At 38.3% G+C, this 20,200-nt stretch overlaps 1 protein-coding gene across 1 annotated transcript in view; it reads left to right on the top strand.

The window, feature by feature from the left end:
• Window positions 1–642: 642 nt before the first annotated feature.
• The window catches only part of stk40 (serine/threonine kinase 40), a 57,817-nt gene continuing 38,259 nt past the window's right edge, over window positions 643–20,200 (top strand). The window contains exon 1 of the mRNA XM_057834078.1: window positions 643–867. The gene's annotated coding sequence lies outside the window, so the exon portion shown is untranslated. The remainder of the gene's footprint in view (window positions 868–20,200) is intronic.

Here is a 20,200-nt window from a genome sequence, read left to right as displayed (position 1 = left end):
CACATTCTCAAGGATAGAGATCATTAGGAAGCCGTTATCAGCTTGCAAAAGGCTTATCAAGTCATGCATAATGTGTGTACTGGTTCATGCTATCACAGTTCATGCAGTTTGACTCATGAATTAATCATTTATGCTTTAAAAAATAAAGTGGGGCTTATGAATGACACTATAAAGATATTTAATGTGGCCTGGAGCCAATAAATTGCTGAGTCACAGCAACTTAAATAAGCTCTTTGCCATTTAGACTGGCCTTTTGTTGTGGTGTGAAACCGGAATTTTTACTTTAAGGTTGTTTTTTTCATGACTGGCAGTCACTATCATGCGAAACTGAGTCATTGAGTAGGTTAAAGTGATTGGAATGTGTAAAAACACCAGATAAAATAATTTATAATTGTGTATTTGATTATGGTGTGAGCATTTTAATGGAATTTCTGTGTGTGAAGCAGTGTGCCTTGTCCTCACATTGGCAACAAACCCCCAGTTTGTAATCGTTTTACACAATGATGTAATCCCATCCTGTTCCATTACGCAAATAGAAAGAAATGTCATCATCGAGAAGCGGCTTGCCTCTGATTGGTCGAGCGTGCTGTCAATCAATCTTGTTAAGAAAAATTATGTGCGTCACTTCCGTTGTCAGGTGGCGCTGTCGCTGTGGAAAGATGCGATCAGCGAGGAGAGAGCAGGCTTTTCTTCCTTAATTGCTCCTTTTTTGGCGACAAGAAGGAGGCGAAAAGCGACTACCCGACCCTCGGCGGTCCGTCGGGAGCCGTCGACAAGCAGAGAACCCAAACAAATCGGAGAAATGTCGACGTTGTGAGGGCGGAGGACGACGCGAGACTTGATTTAACCCGGCGGTTTCGGCTCGAGGTGAGCTAGCGAGTTAGCTTCGTGCTAACCAGCTGTATGGTTTCCTACTTTGTTTAAATGGACTCTCGCTCTGACTGGGCGCGCGTCAACAAACCCACTAAAAACGTAATAAACTCGCTAAATGTGCCATCGTTTTAAAATAACGTTAATAAAGTTATGAGTACCGAAAACTTGATAATGTAACGTGCCCCTTTGTGTGTGCGTGTATGTGACCGGTTAAGCACCCAACTCAGGAATTTCAACTTTCATTCCACTCGAACTTTAATTATAACGTCAGCTTTTTTGCAAAAAAAAAAAAAAAAAAAATAGTTTTGCACCCAAGTGAGGACAGCAAGAATATTTTTCTGCATGTTATAACGACTTAGTTATCGATTCTCGTGGGTTAAACATTCATTAGGTACAGCTACACTATATTGTTATGATCAACAAAGTAAGAGAGGTCATGAAATGCATGCTGTTATCAGTGCTTTACAACATTTATTGAGCCAAGGCACATCAAATGAATCAGAGTTGGGTCGAGTATCCAAAAAAGGTACTCAAGACAGACTACTTTTACTTTAGAATAGTTCTTTAGTAATAAACCTCCAAATAATCACTTACATACACGGTAGTTGAATTGTTATGTCTGTCATCTCCGCCCACTACAATAAAGATTTGCTTATTTTTTACTAAATCGTCATTATCAGTCTTATTAAATGGTAACTACATTTATCTTTGATAAACAGTGGAGTGACACCCATGTTTTGGAATGGGTGCCTTAATTCAGGCTATTGCACGTTAGGGGTGTAACAATATATCGAAATGGTGATGTATCCCAAAAGGTTATCGATGTGCTTCCTACAAGAACTGATATATCGTTTCAAAAATGCGTCACTGAATGAAAATAACAAAGGATCTAACAGGTTGCTACCAAAATCTTCCATGAGAATAGTGTCCATTAGGGCTACACCTAACTATTATTTTTATAATCGATTAAGCAGATAAGAAACGATTAATCGGATAAATGTCATTTTTTTTCAATTACCTTAACAATTTAACTTCAAGTTGTTTTAGGCATGTTTTAAGTAACAATGAAGACAAAAGGGATGACTATTTCCTTCAAAAATAATATTTTAATACAGCTTGCTGACTTTACTGTAGTCGACAACTGTACTGTTTTAAGTACATGAAAATTGATTACGTTTTTAATGAGGGCTCTGAGTATAACACATAAAAAGATTTTCTCAGTACACAAATCAGATAAAGGTCCTGTCCATTCAAATTAAAAAAGTGCTGCTAATTGACATTTTTATGTATATATTTTTTAAAGATGCACGATAATATCGGTTACCGATAATTATTGGCCGATAATGGCAACTTCCAGACCCTTGTCTAATTCTGTGCTGACGCCTGAACCCCTCCTACTGGCATTTTTGTGCAATTATGTATTTACTTTGTAAGTGTTGTTAAAAGTAATTAATCAATATACATTGTTTAGATGTTGGAATTTATTACTTGTTCACATTTGATGTGGAAAAAGTAGCAATAAATTCTCTTTGTGCACAGTAACATTTGCTCTTGTATATAATTTAAAATTGCAGTTATATCTTTTAAGAGAATTATCAGCTTGACATTATCGGTTATCGGCTGGAAGGTGGAGGAAATTATTGGTTATCGTATCGGTTGAAAAATGCATTATCGTCCATCACTGTTTTTTTTTAAAATAAATTTTGTCATTGCCTCATTTATTTTCTTTAAACAAATTCAGATGAGGAGGAGGCAGGCTATAATGAATCAGTTTTCTTTATCGAACAGTTGTTTATACCGTAATTTTCGGACTATAAGCCGCTACTCTTTTACCTCATTTTGCATCCCGCGGCTTATAGTTCAGTGCAGCTTATTTTTTGATTTATTTGGGTTAATAGGTAACACTTTATTGGTCAGCAGCGTCATAACACTGCCATAAGACCGTCATAATTATGACATGACACTATCATGTCATAATTATGATTGTCTTATGACAGTCTTAAAGCACCATTGTCAAATAAAGTGTTGCCAAATATCATCACTAGCAATTAATGAAACAACCGGAACAGTAACTGAAGAAATAATTAGCACAAAACATGAGTTTTGTCTGTATCGCCGAAATGCATGCAAGGAGGCATGTTGGACGACAACAGTGTTGAAAGCAGGTGGCAGCAGAGGTTGACTGTCTTCCCCCAAGGGAGCAGTGATGGCCAAATGAAGCTTCTTGAAGCCAATTGGTCCAGAGCTTCATGGTGTTTCATTTGTTGTTATGACACTCTTATGATGTCGCTGTCAAATAAAGTGTTACCGGTTGACATCTTTTGGTGTAAACATCCCGTAATACAGTGAGGACAGCTGCATTTAATAGTCCAGTGCGTCTTATCTATGGACAAATGCCGTTTTCGTTTTCCTAATGTGGTTGGTGGAGGCTTATAGTCAGGTGCGCCTTTTAGTCCGAAAACTACGGTAAATGTAATCCAATTTCAAAGCACTCTCTCTTGTATGAGAATTTACAGTTTGAGTTTGTGTTGAAAGGAGAGACTAAGCTGTTATATGAATGGGTTTATGTGTGTGGTTTCTTTCTAAAAAGAAGTGTGACAACTTTACTATCTAACAATAACTGAAGTGCTAATATGCTTGTCTAAAACACAAGACAGACTCTTAAGACACGGATTAGCATAATCGCTAACCAGCTTAGCGCTCAGTGCTAAGTAGTAATGACTCATCTGCAAAGAATACAAACAATACAATTGGCTTCATTTACTCACCTCTGACGGAGGCACACTGGATCTAACAATACAAAAGACAATCCAACTCTTGACACTTGGTAATATTAGTGATTCGGCAACCCCAGCAGCAACCTTGCAGCATGCAGCAGTGAACTCTCTCTCTCTATTGCTCTAATCACTGGCGCACGGGCACCCTCACATTACACACAAACAAGAACCCAAACTGGACTGCTCATAGCTGCTCAAAAATCGATTATCAAATTAGTTGGCAACTAATTTATTAATCCATTAGTTGTTGCAGCCATAGTGTCCGTGTTAGCTGAGTGGGTGCTAGACGGCGCTAGACGTCCAATCCATTTTGACTGGGAGGGTCAAAGACGCATTGGACGTCTAACGCCGTCATTGGCACTGAAACAGAGCATTCACAGCCAGTCTGTCCTGTTTTGGGAGCTTTGTATCGCCTTGTATCGCGAATATGTAGGGGTGGGAAATGAAAGAATGGAGATGAAGTGCCTCAAAATCAACAGAAAGTGACCTCTAAATGCCCTAAAATGAACATGAAGTGACTCATAAATGCCCCCAAAACCAGGAAGACTAGGTGTGAATGCCCTTTGCAGTGCCATTGACGGCGCTATACGTCCAATCTATCCCAGTCAAAATGGTTCGGAGGTCGAGCTCCGTCAATGGCAGCCAGTGAGCTAACGCCCACCAAAACAGTGACACTTTTTTAAAACGATATGGCGGAAAACACAGACAAGGCTGAAAAAACAGTTTCTGCTCTTGCACCCCTCTTTAAAATAAACTTCTGTATTTTAAGCCGAAAGAACTGTTGTGTTTGATTGGTCAATATGTCTAGATGCTGCCATAGCAGATTCATGGCGCATTAAGTCCCCGAACTATTTTTAATTTGTCCCTTTTACCCTGGAAAGCCCTGTTTACAGACGTCGCGCAACCGCTTTTGTTTCAACCCAGCCATAAAACGAAGGTAATTAATGATATTTATTATTCAAAATGTTTGTCATTTTTAGCTTGGAATCATTAATTGATGTTTAATATTTCCTTTAAACAAAAAAAAACGACTTTAAAAAAATATTCACTCACTTATTTTAAACTATTAAACAAATTACGTCACAATGAAAAAAATGGCGTCTGTAAAAAAGTCACGCATAGCTACCTCATAACTAGGGCTGTCAAACGATTAAAATTTTTAATCGAGTTAATTACAGCTTAAAAATTAATTAATCGTAATTAATCGCAATTAATCGCAATTCAAACCATCTATAAAATATGCCATATTTTTCTGTAAATTATTGTTGGAATGGAAAGATAAGACAAGATGGATATATACATTCAACATACGGTACATAAGGACTGTATTTGTAACAATAAATCAACAAGATGGCATTAACATTATTAACATTCTGTTATCCATGTTATCCATGGATAGAAAGACTTGTAGTTCTTAAAAGATGAATATTAGTACAAGTTATAGGAATGTTATATTAAAACGCCTCTTAATGTTTTCGTTTTAATAAAATTTGTAAAATTTTCAATCAAAAAATAAACTAGTAGCCCTATTCTGTCCTCAATGTGTGTGAGTACACAAATTGACAGATAGCGAACATAAGTTCCAAAAAGAAATCAGACGGTGTGGCAAAGTTGCATGGGCTTTACTGAAGTCATCTCTTTTTGACAGGAGCACGTTTCTTGTATTTTTGTAAAACTGAAAATAACAAGGCAATGTGTCAATAACTTGCATAAATCACAAAATAACATGAAATGTACACACACGTGTCCATTTGAGCAGTAGCACTAGCCAATTAGCTCACAAGCATCTAACAATGTAACTGCATTTCACCATATATGTGAACAAATTCAAAACCACATCATCAATAACTATCTAATACTCATGAACATAAACAAAGGAGGAATATAACTCACAAGCGATGCATGTATTCACTGAATACTGGATGCGGACGTTAGCTGGTCTGAATAGCACTGTCTATTAGTGTGAGTTCGCGTCGACATATAATCACGTCAGAAAAGCGCGCCGAAACCCAAATAATCAGCTGCACTGAATCGCCAGCAGAGGGCGACATTACGCCAGATAACATGTGCAAGTCACACCCAAGCGCCAGCAGAGGGCGGAAAAACTCCATAAAACACAATTAACAAGTTGGCCTTTCACTGTACTGACATTTAAATCTGTCTGAGCGGGCCTAGTGCGTTAATTGCGTCAAATATTTTAACGTGATTAATTTAAAAAATTAATTAACGCACGTTAACGCGAAAATTTTGACAGCCCTACTAATAACTATCGCTTAATTGTATTTTTTTGTTACTGTCGCATTTTTTCCGATATGTGAGATGATAAATAATCGATCCAAACAAAGAAAAATAAAAAAAAAACGTTTAAAAGAGTAAATATATGAAAATGATCATCTCGACCACTCCTCGATGTCTGCGATTTCTGCACCGCGACCCTTGTTATATTACCGTGTTTCACCTAAAAAATCCGCCAAAAATCCGGCTGTGGCCATTCACAGCTGTGTCTTGACACTCGGTGACACTTGTATGCGATAATATCTCGTTAAAATCACGGTGTCTTTAATTCTGCTCTCGCGTGTTCTTACGTCCAGTTGGGATTTTGCTGTTTTAATTTTTTTTTTTTTTAATGCACTCCTGTTCAAAATTTTTCTTCCCCCAGAAAATTGATATTTTAAGCTTTCCAATGATGTATCACGCATGCATATAGGATAATTTTGATATCTGGCCAAACTGGGGGTCTCAGAGTGGAACTTCAAGTCACCTGAGTGTTTTCCGCCATATATTGATTCTTGGCAGGAGCATATTGATAACCTTTTGGGATGCAAAGTATCGCGATACATCACCATTTCGATATATTGTCACACCCTTAATTGTATCGTGAGATACCAAAAGGTTCCCATCTTAGTGCAGGTGTAGCTTAAATTGTGACAGAACTGCAAATTAGCCTTTTATAAGTGGCGGCCAGGCTAATTTTAACCAGCGGGAAAGCAACACCGTACAAACGCAGCAGGAAATGCGAAGCTCCGAGTGGAATTGTTATTCTTAGATCCTTTCACGTGAGACAACCTGCATGAAAGAGCTGCGTCGAAGCTTGAAGTGGCGTTCATTCTGAGACACTTTTACATGGATTGGATGACATCAGATTGGTGTCAAATCTCGGTTATTTCCGAGAAAACGAGGAGGGAGATGTTTGTGCGGAATTAGTTTTCGCACAGGTGGAGGTGGAAGATTGACACATTGACTTTGGCTAGGTTCATAGTCATCCTGTCATAATAATTACTACAACGACGATATGGCGATATAACTATTATTGATACATGGCTCAGGAAATCATTGTACGATATTCTACAAAACAACTAATGAATAAAAAAACAAGCTATATTCAGCTTTCTGCTGTGAATTGGAATGAGTTTATCACTAGTGGACGTTTGAAACAGATCGAACGTCTGTGGCCGTCAGTGGGAGCCATTGAGTTAATTTTGGGTAATTTCACATTTTTGATGGACTGATTGGCAGAAAACAAAAATGGCATTGGGTTTCTCATCTATTTCATATTCTGCACTTAGCTAGATTTGCAATGACTCGTTATGCATTGTGTGCTTTTTTTTTCTTCAAATTTGTTATTTTTTTATATAGCTTGTTTTATTTATTGCTTTTGAGTGGGTGATTTATTAGGGTGTATTGTCACTACATTAGTGGTTGAATTGGTTTAAAAAATTGACAATAATATCTCATCGGCAATAATTTATGAGACAATATATCGCCTACCAAATTTGTTATCGCGACAGGCCTAATTGTCACACCCCTCGTGACATATATCGATATGGTGATATATTGTTATACCTGGTATCTGAATTGGTTAACTATATGGTACCGCCAAGAATCGATACATCCATTTGAAAAGTCATCCCTGTTTATAGGAAAAGCAAACAGGAAATTGACAGATTACACAAAGGAAAGCACCTATTTGTTTACAAGAATGTTGCAATCATATAATAATACATTGTATTTGTATATTGTACATATATATTGTATATGGCCTGGCGGAAAACACTCAGGTGACTTGAAGTTCCGGTCTGAGACCACAGTTTGGCCAGATTTCAAAATTATCCTATATGCATGTGTGATACATCATTGGAAAGCTTAAAATATCAATTTTTAGAAGAACAATTTTCAACAGGGGGCCATAACCATAACCATAACCATTAAAAAACAAAAAATTTACTGCAAAACCCTAACTGGAGGTGAGAGCACTCGAGAGCAGAATTAAAGACGGCATGATTTTAAAGAGATATTATCGCGTGCTTACCTCTTTTCGATCCAAAAACTCCATGTAGCATGTATCACTGAGTGTCAAGACAGAGCTGTGAATGGCCACAGCAAGATTTTTGGTTCATTCAATGGGTGAAAAACGGTAATATAACAAGGGTCGCGATGCAGAAATTCCAGAAATCGCAGACATCAAGGTGCGGTCGAGATGTTCATTTTCATATACCGTAATTTCCCGAATATAACGTGCACTTTTTTCCCCCCAAAATCAACTTGTAAAATCAGGGTGCGCATTATAAACGGGTACATGGATGGAGACAGAAATATATATATATTACATGTATATATATAAACCGATTTTTTTATTGACACGGCCACGTTGTGTTGAAGAAACGTATGCGGCGACCCGTTGCCGACCATTATGGTACGTGACGTCACCATTTTGTTTCGGTAATACTTCACTCTAATCAGCCGAATGATTTCGTCTGTGTTAAATTCAGCTTTTTTCACTCTTCATAAAGCACAGAATTTAGTTTCTTGAACTCATTTGAGTCAACGTTTATTGCAGCTCCGTAACTCTGACCATAACAAATGTAAGTACACAGACTTTCTGTGTCCGTCAACTATAGCTGTCCCTCGGGAAACTCAAACCCAAATAACAATAGTTCCTATTGTTACTGTCGTGTTGACAGCGATGTGCTCTCACGGATTTCCGACTTACATTCTCACTTTCATTTTACCGTATCAATCCATGGAAGAAACATTTATTCATCATGATGAAACGAGCAAGTTATACAGCAGCCTTAAAAGAAAAGTCACATCTGTTTTGTTTTTTCCTAGATTCTGGTAAGTTGGAGAAGTTGTCAAATCATATTACTACCGTAAATATTGTCAGTTTATGGTAACGTTTTGAACTACCAATGTGCTATGCTTGCGCTGTGTTTCACCAGTCAGTAAAATGACATTTCTGTAACTGTACACGAGTTCTGTTTTCTTGTATTCTTCTATTTATTGGTGCTAAAGTTAGGGTGCGCGTTATAAACGGGTACAATAATTTTCCCTAGATTTTACAAGTAAATTTGGGGTGCGCATTATACATGGGTGCGCCTTATATTCGGGAAATTACGGTATTTACTCTTTTAAATGTTTTTTTTTTTTTTTTTTCAATTTTTCTTTGTTTGGATCGATTATTTATCATCTACGCTACAGTAATTTTTTCAAGTCGTTTTTTTTTTTTTTTTTTACGAAAATATTAGACATCAGTGAATGATTTTAAGCTAAAAATGACAGACATTTCGAATCATAAATATAATTACCTTCGTTTTATGGCTAGGTTGAAACAAAAGCGGTAGCGCAACGTCTGTAAACAGGTATTTCCAGGGTAAAACGGACAAATTAAAAATAGTTCGGGGGCTTAATGCGCCATGAATCTGCTAAGGCAGCATTTAGACCAGACATGTTCAAAGTCCGGCCCGGGGGCCAAATGCGGCCCGTGGTCAAATGTCATCCGGCCCCCAGCCTCTGTCATAAAATCAATAACATCTGGCCCGCACACAGACTTAATAAATTGGTCAGCAGTACTGCCACCAGCATATGAAGTAGCTTACACACTAAATGCTGCTCCTCATTTACCCACTAAAAGGCAGCAGCACTCTAAGCAACATTACCCCGTGTGACCCTTTACTCCTAATTTTCTAAAATGGCGACAATCCACAAAAAAAGTTGACTGCGAAAGGCCGACACTTCAAGGATAGGTGGAAATTGGACTATTTCTTCACTAGAATACGCAACAACTGTGTCTGCCTCATTTGCAAAGAGACAGTCGCTGTTTTTAAAGAGTTCAATGTGAGGCGATATTACCAAACACGACACACTGACATGTACGACAAGATTACAGGGAAGATACGCAGCGAGAAATTGAAGCAACTTGAAGCTAGTTTAGTTTCACAGCAGCAGTATTTTGCAAGAGCCCGAGAGTCGAAAGAGAACGCCACTGGGCTAGTTGCGAGATTGTTGAAATTATTAATTTAAAAAAATAATGAAGCAAATGTGACACACAGAATGGCTTGCTAAAATTTGCTTAAATATATTATTTAGGACTGTCAAAATTATTGCGTTAACGGGCGGTAATTAATTTTTTAAATTAGTCACGTTAAAATATTTGATGCAATTAACGCACATGCCCCGCTCAAACAGATTAAAATGACAGCAGGGTGTAATGTCCGCTTGTTACTTGTTTTTTGGTGTTTGGCGCCCTCTGCTGGCGCTTGGGTCCAACTGATTTTATGGCTCTCAGCACCACGAGTGAGCATGGTGTAATTATTGACATCAACAACATTTTTTGATTGAAATTTTTCACAAATTTTAATAAAACAAAAACATTAAGAGGGGTTTTAATATAAAATTTCTATGACTTGTACTAACATTTATCTTTTAAGAAGTACAAGTCTTTCTATCCATGGATCGCTTTAAGAGAATGTTAATAATGTTAATGCCATCTTGTTGATTTATTTTTATAATAAACTAATACAGTACTTATGTAGTGTATGTTGAATGTGTAGATCCGTCTTGTGTCTTATCTTTCCATTCCAACAATAATTTACAGAAAAATATAGCATATTTTATACATGGTTTGAATTGCGATTAATTACGATTAATTTTTAAGCTGTAATTAACTTGATTAAAAATTTTAATCGTTTGACAGCCCTAATATTATTCTACATAAAGGTAGTCAGCCAAGGTCGGCCCCCCACATTTTTAACTCACCAAATCTGGCCCCCTTTGAAAAAAGTTTGGACACCCCTGATTTAGACATATTGTTCTATCAAGCACAACAGTTCTTTTGGCTTAAAATACAGCAGTTAGTTTTAAAGAGGGGTGCAAGAGCAGAAACTGCTTTTTCAGTCCTGTCTGTGTTTTCCGCCATGTATATATTGTAGCCTATTCTTTATAGAGATTTTGCATTGAATTATTCTCATTGTTGATAAGGAAGACAATAGTTTTAGACATATTGTCTGTGCAAAACATTCCATTTACAAATTTTTCTTTTTTCCGTTTAACAATTGTATCGTAGATTGAATTCCTGACCCACATATTGACAATTGTTGTATCTCCATAATGTGAGATAATTATTATCGTTAGTCTTGTATGGAAAATCGCATCGTGATGCAAGTGGAGATTGATGAAAACATGTCAGTTTTCAATTGAGCTGAATTTCAATGGTAAACCCAGCATGTTAGGGCATTAAAAAGATCTGAAATGACCCAAAATACTTTATAGCTTTGCATTAAAACCTGTTTTCTGAACGTGTTTCTACTATTTCCAACACAAAACAGTGGATTTTATTGCCCGTCTAAATGTGTTTTTAACTCCGTGACTTTTTATTCCTCACCAGTGTTCTGTGGTAGCGGTTTAAACCAGGTAGGGTAAAGGATAATGTGAAAATAGTCGGAAAAATTCAGCTCATGCAATGCAGCGTGACCTTGTATCAAGGCTATTGCCTATCGAGTGTTTGCTTCTGCAGATGATGGCCTTCAAATGGGTTTAGATTTCAACAAATTGCCATCCATTCAAGCTTTATCATGATGTTCTTGCAATGAATATGTTCTCGCGCGAAAAAGTGCTGCGGGCGAATCTAGCTGGACACCTTTTGTGTTGCATTTGGTTCTATTTAAAAGCGCCGCCTTGTCCCGTGGGCAATCACGCCTCACCCCCTCGCGCTATTTCTACGCGTCTATTTCCCACTTTCACTGCGACATGATCCACAAGACTTGTTTGTGTTGTATGTGAGAAAAAGGACCGCCGCATGCCGTCGCAGCGCTGATGTCATCTAGGTCGGCGCGCATTCAGTGGCGCTGCTGACCTTTGCTTTTTACATGTGTCAAGAAGGAGCGTTGTCTGGTGCTTAGTAGCTACATGCGTTGCCTTGAGGGACCGATGGCTCGTTGTGTGATAGCTCCTCCCAGTGAATCATTTACATTGCTTCAAGGTTTATGGATGATAATATTGCTCAAGTTTGTTGTGAAGTCAACCTCGTGCCCTGCCAGCCCCACCTACGATATGGCAATGCAACAATTATTGATACATGGGTCAGGAAGTCATTCTAGGACAGTGTTTTTCAAGTCACGGTACGTTTTTACATTGGAAAAAAATCTCGCGGCACACCATAAACCAAAAATGTTTCAAAACTGTTTTCTGTGCAGTATGTTTAATTATAAAATGATTTCTTAGTATTTATACTCACTCGGTGTGAGACTGGAACCTGTTTAGATTAACATAAAGCCGATATCCTGGCAGGAATCCTCTTCAATAGCTCTAAAGTTTTTATTTTTTTATAGCAGTTAGGCTTGAAAAGCTCCAAATTATCAGACAGGCGGACTTTAGCAATCTCTCATTCACTCCCAGACATTTTCACCAGAGCAAGGCCCTTCGCTCCCTGCCGTTTTTCTGGATTTTGACTGATTTTGCAAGGCCCACAGAAAATTCTGTTCTATTGCTATATAAACATGGAACCCACCAAAAGAAAGATTAGACTCTCTTCTTTCAGCAGAAAAAAGTAAGTTCATGTCTTTTTCCATTCTTTAGAAATCAGCATTAGAAAATAGTTTAGTCTGAGCAATTTTCCATTTTCTGATGAAAAAAAACGGAGAAAATGAGGTTTTTGTAAACGCATACATTTCAAACATAACTTTGACTTTAACACAGCTATTTTTTGCTTTAGTTACAGTATTGTGTAAAAGTTTTAGGCAGGACACCTGCCTAAAACTTTTGCACAGTACTGTATATATATATTTTTAATTTTTTAATTTATTAGGATCATGGAAGCTTCCACTTGGGGAAAATAAATACATACAGTATATCCTGTATATACATAATATAATAAAAATATACAGTAATGTGCAAAAGTTTTAGGCAGGTGTCCTGCCTAAAACTTTTGCACAGTACTGTACATCCCAAACATCTGAATAATGTTTTCCTTTTACAAAATAACGTAATGAACAAGACAAATAGAGCTTTTGATTAAAGATGTCCCGAAGTATCGGAATCAGCAAAAAAATATCAGACATGCCTTTTTAAAAAAAAATTTTTTTTTAATCGTTAATTGTATTTAATGTTACAGACAAATTGTCTTACACTCATCCAGAGTAGTTTTGGCTTAGAGTAGGGCTATCAAATATATTGCGTTAACGGCGGTAATTAATTTTTTAAAATTAATCACGCTAAGTCATTCACGCATGCGCTGCACGACCCACACACGCATCGTCGCGTTCAATCTATAAAGACGCCATTTTACCTATAAATAGTCCTAAAAGGCAGCGTATAATGAGTAGAGAGAATTTTGACAGCCTTTGGAGCCATTTTTTATGTGGCTAAAGCCTTACAATACCTCTCTCAGCAATTAAACATAACGTGGGAGGCATTGTGGGGAAGAAAGGTAGTAGTTCATCATTTTCTTAACACCTTATGTTCTTTCCCAACGCAGAGAAGATATATCAATTGGTGCCCCTACGCACAGTCATGGTTGCACTTCCCATCATGCATTTGGGCAGAAGTCAAATGGCTGCAGTATCCTTTACTGAAAGCTCAACAAATACACTAGATGGCAATATTTAGTCACAATATACAAAGTCACATTTATCCTTGAAGAATTACAAGTCTTTCTATCCGTGGATCCCTCTCACAGAAAGAATGTTAATAATGTAAATGCCATCTTGAGGATTTATTGTCATAATAAACAAATACAGTACTTATGTACGGTATGTTGAATGTATATATTCGTCCGAGTTTTATTCATTTTTTCTTAATGCATTGCCAAAATGTATATGATCGGGGAAAATTATCGGGAATGATTGGAATTGAATCGGGACCAAAAATAAGCAATCGGATCAGGAAATATCGGGATCGGCAGATACTCAAACTAAAACGATCGGGAGCAAAAAAACATGTTTGGAAAAACCCTACTTTTGATAGCAAAGTAACAATTTGTTTACACATGACTACTGAGAGCTGACGGCGTTGTCGCCGCGTCTGCCGTGTAAACTTTTCCGTCATCGTTGTCTGTCTCACAAAGATGGATTATTTTTTAATCTCTGCGGGGTCTGCTTGGCGAGCCCGCTGCACGGTGGTCTCAGTCGTTTTGCTCCATCGTCCAGTGCCTGGCATTCCAGGCGTCCTCTCGGTTGTGTTGTTCGGTCGTCCGCCGCCTGGCATACTGCCGCCAGCGCTCTGACCGTGCTGCTCGGCCTTTCATTGCTGTTTAATCGGGTTGCGGGTCTTTACAAAATGAGCTCCTGCCCTCCAGTGGCCAGTTTTATTGCTTTAAAATGGGTTTGGAGACTTGTTTTTTGTTTCTCAGATCGCAAGCTATAGATTCTTCTTGTAAAAAAAAAAAAACGCAAAGGACATATACATATGTTTTTGGGACAATGAAGCATTTAAAAATAGAACCTATTTATACGTTTCTGGGAGCAAATGAGTTAACTACATCAGGGCCGAACATCTTGCTGACAATGGCTTTGTAGACGGGTAGTATTTATGTCCCTGCCACACTGTGGGACTTTTTTGGATTCAGCAACAAGGTAACTGGCTCTTTTGAGGGCCGTCTCATTTACCTTTGTAGTTTTTTCCTTTCAAAAAGTTGCCTGTTTCTCTGTGTTTTTCCACAAAGGCGAACAGAATAGTCCATAGTTTGAAGCGACGGGATGACGTATCAGCTTGCCAGGCACCATGGCCTAGCTGCTCATGTCGCGTTCAAGAACTGCTCTGATCTCTAGCCATCGACCACCTTGCTGTCTTCAAAAATGTGTTGGAATAAAACACAGGATTGACGTCCGTCACATATGGATAAAATAGAAAGGACACTTTCGTATATATCGACACTTGACAAGTCTAATCAAATGATGTACAGCGGATGTGCTGGGGTCCAAATTGTCGCGGACAGCAAGGTGGCTGATGGCTAGAAATACGAGAATTTTTTTAAACGCGACACGAGCAATACCTCGCTCTACTAGACACAACCGAGAACTTTCTACCTACTCCTTCCTTCCTACTGCAACTCCGCCCGGAAAAAAAATTGTGATATTGGATAAATTCTCGCGGAACACCTGACGATCTCTCACGGCACACCAGTTGAAAAATACTGTTCTAGGATATTCTACAATGTAACTAATCAATAGAATACAAAGGTATTTTTATCCACCTGTTGTGAATAGAAATGAGTTTATCACTAGGGTAGATGGAATGTTCATTAGCTGCCATCCCTCCCATCCCAACCAATGTTAGGCAATGAGTTCATTTTAGGGAATTTTACATCATTTTTTGATGATTTTCCGTCACTTTCTTTTCCTTTTAGGGCATTTATGGGTCACTTCCAAATGTTCCAAACATGTTACATACAGTACTGTACTGTTTACTGTACTTCCTCTTATGCTTTTTCTGGGAGTGTTGCAGAGTATAAAACATGTATAGTTTTATTTCCTCTTGGAATGTCATTGTATTTCGTGGTTATTTTGTCACTTCTTAGCCCTTAGAAAATTTAAAAAAACATATATTTTTTAAGAATTAAAAACGTGATCCTATTCACCCAATTCCGATCCGCTGGAAAAAAATGGCCCGATCGGCCCAATTTCCGATTACATGATTGAATCGCGGACATCTCTAATTTCAACCATATTTTGAACTTTAGCGCAGCCGTGTTTGCAGTAGCTCTGAATAGGCATGTACCGGTATGAGATTCTGACGGTATGATAACTGGTATCTGGGTTTAAAAAAAAAAAACGTTTTTCTGTTGAACAGGAATTTTCAAATCAAATTGGCAAATTGGAACATGAGTATATTGTTACGTTACAATAAGTAAATAAATAAAAAAAAATAACTTGAAATATTCTAAATAAATTAAAATAAATGCAGAACTTTAGGTGGACCTAAACCAGTGCTTCTCAATTATTTTCTGTTACGCCCCCCCCCAAGCAAGACGTAAATGTTTCGCGCCCCCCCCAAACTCTCCGCCGCCACTGTAAATAGTATTATTCGTCTATAAAATTACTATTATAAATACGCATCTGCCTAACATTGTGTCCTTTTTTTCTAATAAAGAAAAAAAGTAACAGATCAACTTATAATAAAGTATAACTTTATTAACATTGTTTTGTTTGTAACAGAGAAGACTTGACGTGCATCAATTTGCCTGAATTTAAACAAAAAAGTCACATTCAAACTGTAAAAATACACTCAAGGTATTTTTGACCATTTGATACAGAAAAATAAAATGTAATAAAATCTGTAAATAATAACAAATTCATATTGATTAGAAACATTTACTCATGAGGACAATATGCCAAAAAATTTGACCGAAAAAACAAAAATGAATAAAGGAAAAAAAAGAGCGTCCTTGGACAGAAGGACAGTTTTTATTTTTGCTGCTCACACTCAGTATTACCTCCTTTGCAATGGTGTGGAGTCTTTTTGCAATGAGCATGCTAACAATGCTCACTGGTTTACTGATATAACACTGACAAAGCAGGACTATTGTTGGCAATATTCGGCACGTTTTCGCTGAAAAACAATCAAGCGGCTTATCAATGAGATTGGGGTCGAATGTCTTTAAGTGGCGTCTTAATTGATTTGGCTTCTGGCAGTCCGCTATAATTATTTTCAGACACAGTAAACAGTAGTCTTTCCTCATCACCCCACTGTATTAAAAGTCAAAGCTCAAAGGCAAACGGCACGAAAAAAGCGCATTCTCGGCGGCCGAGGTAGAACCGTAGGTGAGGGCGGTCGTCGTGACGATCCCAAGCCGAAAATGGCACTTCTCGGGCGGCGACGTGAGAACCGGACAAGACAGTGGGTCGCTGCGTGAGTGAGTCCGGTCGGAAAACGGCTTTCGAAAACGGCGGCGGCGCACTGCTCTTCATATCTGTTTTCTGTGTGCTGAGTGCTCTTCCTTAGTTCAAAAATACTGCACGCACTCTGAAAATGAGAGCGCCACTGCCACCCACTGAGTGGATGTGCAAGTACACTTTATTCCAGTCCGGCAAAAAGAAAAAAAGAAAAAAGCATGTTCCCCGAGGACACATGCGCCCCCCCTGGCATCGCTCTGCGCCCCCCCAGGGGGGCGCGCCCCACTATTTGAGAAGTACTGACCTAAACCCACAGCTCAACATTATTACCATCAGAACATAAATAATAGCTGTTTGGAAATACTTTACGTGACACACCGTGACCACAGTGTATTCATATAATACCGTTTCATTTGTGAATGATGAAGATTGCTTTATGAAGGGATCCAGGAAGCCATGTCTGCACAAAATAGATCATTTATTGAACACAATATTTTACACTTCAACAGCAGCAAATACATTAAATGATAAATAAAAGAGCACGTGCATTAGTCCCCTAAGTTTTTGACAAAATATAACAATAAACAAAAACTTCTGTAAAATAACAACAAAGTTGTAAACATATTTGAACAAAAATATTAAATATGACAAATAAAAGAGTTGTTCATAAACTATAACAATAAATAAAAACCTCAGTAAAACAACAAAGTTGTCAACATATTTGAACTTAAATATTAAATCTGACTAATAAAAGTGCAAGTGCATTAGTCCCCTGAGCTGTTTACACAAAATATTACAATATAAAACTGCAAAACGGCAACAAAGTTGTAAAAATATTTAAACAAAAATATTAAGTGTCAAAACTTTATGTGCAGCAGTACTATATATAGTTATTTGAAAAATACGATTTACAATAAATTTAAATATAAAAGAAACAGAAACTCAATTGAACTTGAAAATAATTGACCTGAATAACTGCAAATAACTGATGAATAACAGAACCAAATTTCCTGCCTTCCTGATAGCGGTCACATGAATAAAAAGAAGAAAAGACATTCCTCCAGCTGTGTTATGTATTTGTCTGCATATCGTCCACCTTCCTTGCTCAGCAATTCTCAACTGGGTCTCATAGGTTTTTGGCCAAGACTACTAGTTTATCGACTATTGCAGGCTTGAGACAAGAACGTTGGCACGTAACAATGTTCCCACCTGTACTAAAAAGCCTCTGATGGGAAGGTCTTAGCAGGAATGCATAGATACCTGCGTTTTAAATGGTCCCACATGTTCGACAGATTACTTCTTGTTGATGCAACCATGGCGAGGCACTGTCGACAGGGCTGTTTTTTGTCCCTTATAGTCTTTTTCTTGCCAAAATACTTCCAAAACTCCTTTTGGAGACGGTCTTGCCTCGTTTCCTTGCTTCAACGTGTTGCTTTCTTGCTTTCACTTTGAGAACGGCCCCTCCTCCCTCCGCTCTGCTGTTCGGCCCCTCCTCCCTCCACTCCGCTGCCGCGGGGGGAGGGGGAGGAGCCGATGACTTGCTGGAGGGAAAGAGAAGCTGTGCGCTCTCCTTCCCTCTCCTTCCTCAAAACAAACGTTTGTGGATTAAAAAAAAATGAAATGAAAAAACTATCGCACGTCCTTGCGATGGGACTATTGCGCATGCGCACATCGCGATGGCGATGTTTAAACGATATATCGTTCAGGCCTAGTATAAATGCGAAATCATATTGGAGGTATTGCCTCCTCGGCAGCCAACCTCCGCATTTATATTTTTCATGTCGGTTGGCCCTCCTCCTCTAAGCCGCAGCCGTCTGTAACTTTCATGTAGTCGAAGTATTCCCATACCAGCGCTTTAGTCTTCTTCGATGGGGGTGAGTTCATGAGTTTGACCTCCTCCAGCCATTGTGTAGCACAGCTGACTCACTGACACTGAGCAACAACCGGTGGGGGAGGGTTGAGCCTTGCAGCTGCAAGCAAGGGATTTCTCCATGCATTTATGGGACATAAAAAAGAGCTAGTACCTTCGGGACGGTATGAAATATGAAATTTATACATTGCTTGTTAAAAGGAGCAGATTTATCACTTAGCTCAACTTATCCTGGGTCAGTCAAGTGGACATGGAGTAAATGGCAATCTTCCTTGGCAAATTTAAAATTGCGATAACTAAATTTATGATTTGGTGTCAAATTGATCAATCTTTTCAGACATAGTCTACAAATAACGAAAACATAGGATGTTAAGAAATGATGATTTCCCCATCGTGTTTGGGTTTTTTTAATTCCTCTTTTCACGCTCAAGTATATGAGATGATCTCTTCATCAGCATGACTTAGTGTCACGGGCGGCTTGCGCCATCGCGGCCCGTCTGTCAGAAATCCTCAGCTCATCAGACTCGCCGTGCGATGACTCGCGGGGACGGAGACAGATGGGCGAGAGACATGACGATGACACGGTCTGCTGTCTAGAATCACCCAAAAAAAAAAAGCCTCACGGAAGTGAGAAATGGCCATGACTGCCAACTGTCCTGCCTGCGCTCAGGCCCTAAGTGCCAACTGGCGAGTGGCGCACGATCCGTTCATTGAAAACGCGAAGAACACTGTTGGCTCGATGAGAAATCCAACAAGTTTGATATTGACTTACAACATTCTCTGCATGCTGTTGAATCTGCTTTTTATTACAATCCTCGGATTCTGCTAGCGTGAGTCATCTGTCCTCTGTAGTTTGAATGTGCAGTAAATGTGTACAATGAACCTTCAATTGCAGTGATATGTATATATATACGTTCCAGATGCAGCCACAATTGGTAAAAATCTGTGTTACGTAGACTGTGTAGGCCAGTTCTAGTCAAACTTTCAGCCAAAGACATTAAGAATCTTAAGTCATGTCATAAGTTACATACTCAAATAATAATCATTTCAACATTAGGTCTCACGCTATTTATATATTTAGACTTAGGTTTACATCAAAATCGAATACAGCTTCAATTATTACTGTTCCTTAACCAGGTTGTGTTGTTTATCGAATAATTTCAACCAAATAAATGACGATAAAGCAATATTACATGAGAAAAAGTGATGTTGTACTCATTAACCTTTTACTGAAAGTTATTTTTTGAACATTGATGTTACTTCGTAGGGCTGCGAGTTTGAAAAACACTTTTTGGCTGCTCCTGGTTCAACTACATGACATGTTAATTGCAGGGTTTCATACTATCGTGGCAAATGAATTTTGAGAATAGATGAAGGTAACTATGATTTGACGATAAACAATTACTAGAGAAGTGAACCTCTGGGTACATCATGTTAACGATGATCTTAAGGTATGGCAAGACAACTATTTTCGACACGTAGGTCAGGAAATTATTCTCGGATATTTTACATAACAACTAATAACCAAAAATGAGCTTTTTTCATCCTTCTGCTGTGAATTGGAATGAGTCAAT

Source organism: Corythoichthys intestinalis, chromosome 4, assembly GCF_030265065.1.
Source record: "Corythoichthys intestinalis isolate RoL2023-P3 chromosome 4, ASM3026506v1, whole genome shotgun sequence".
NCBI lineage: Eukaryota > Metazoa > Chordata > Actinopteri > Syngnathiformes > Syngnathidae > Corythoichthys > Corythoichthys intestinalis.
This window is presented reverse-complemented; position numbering and strand designations above follow the sequence as displayed.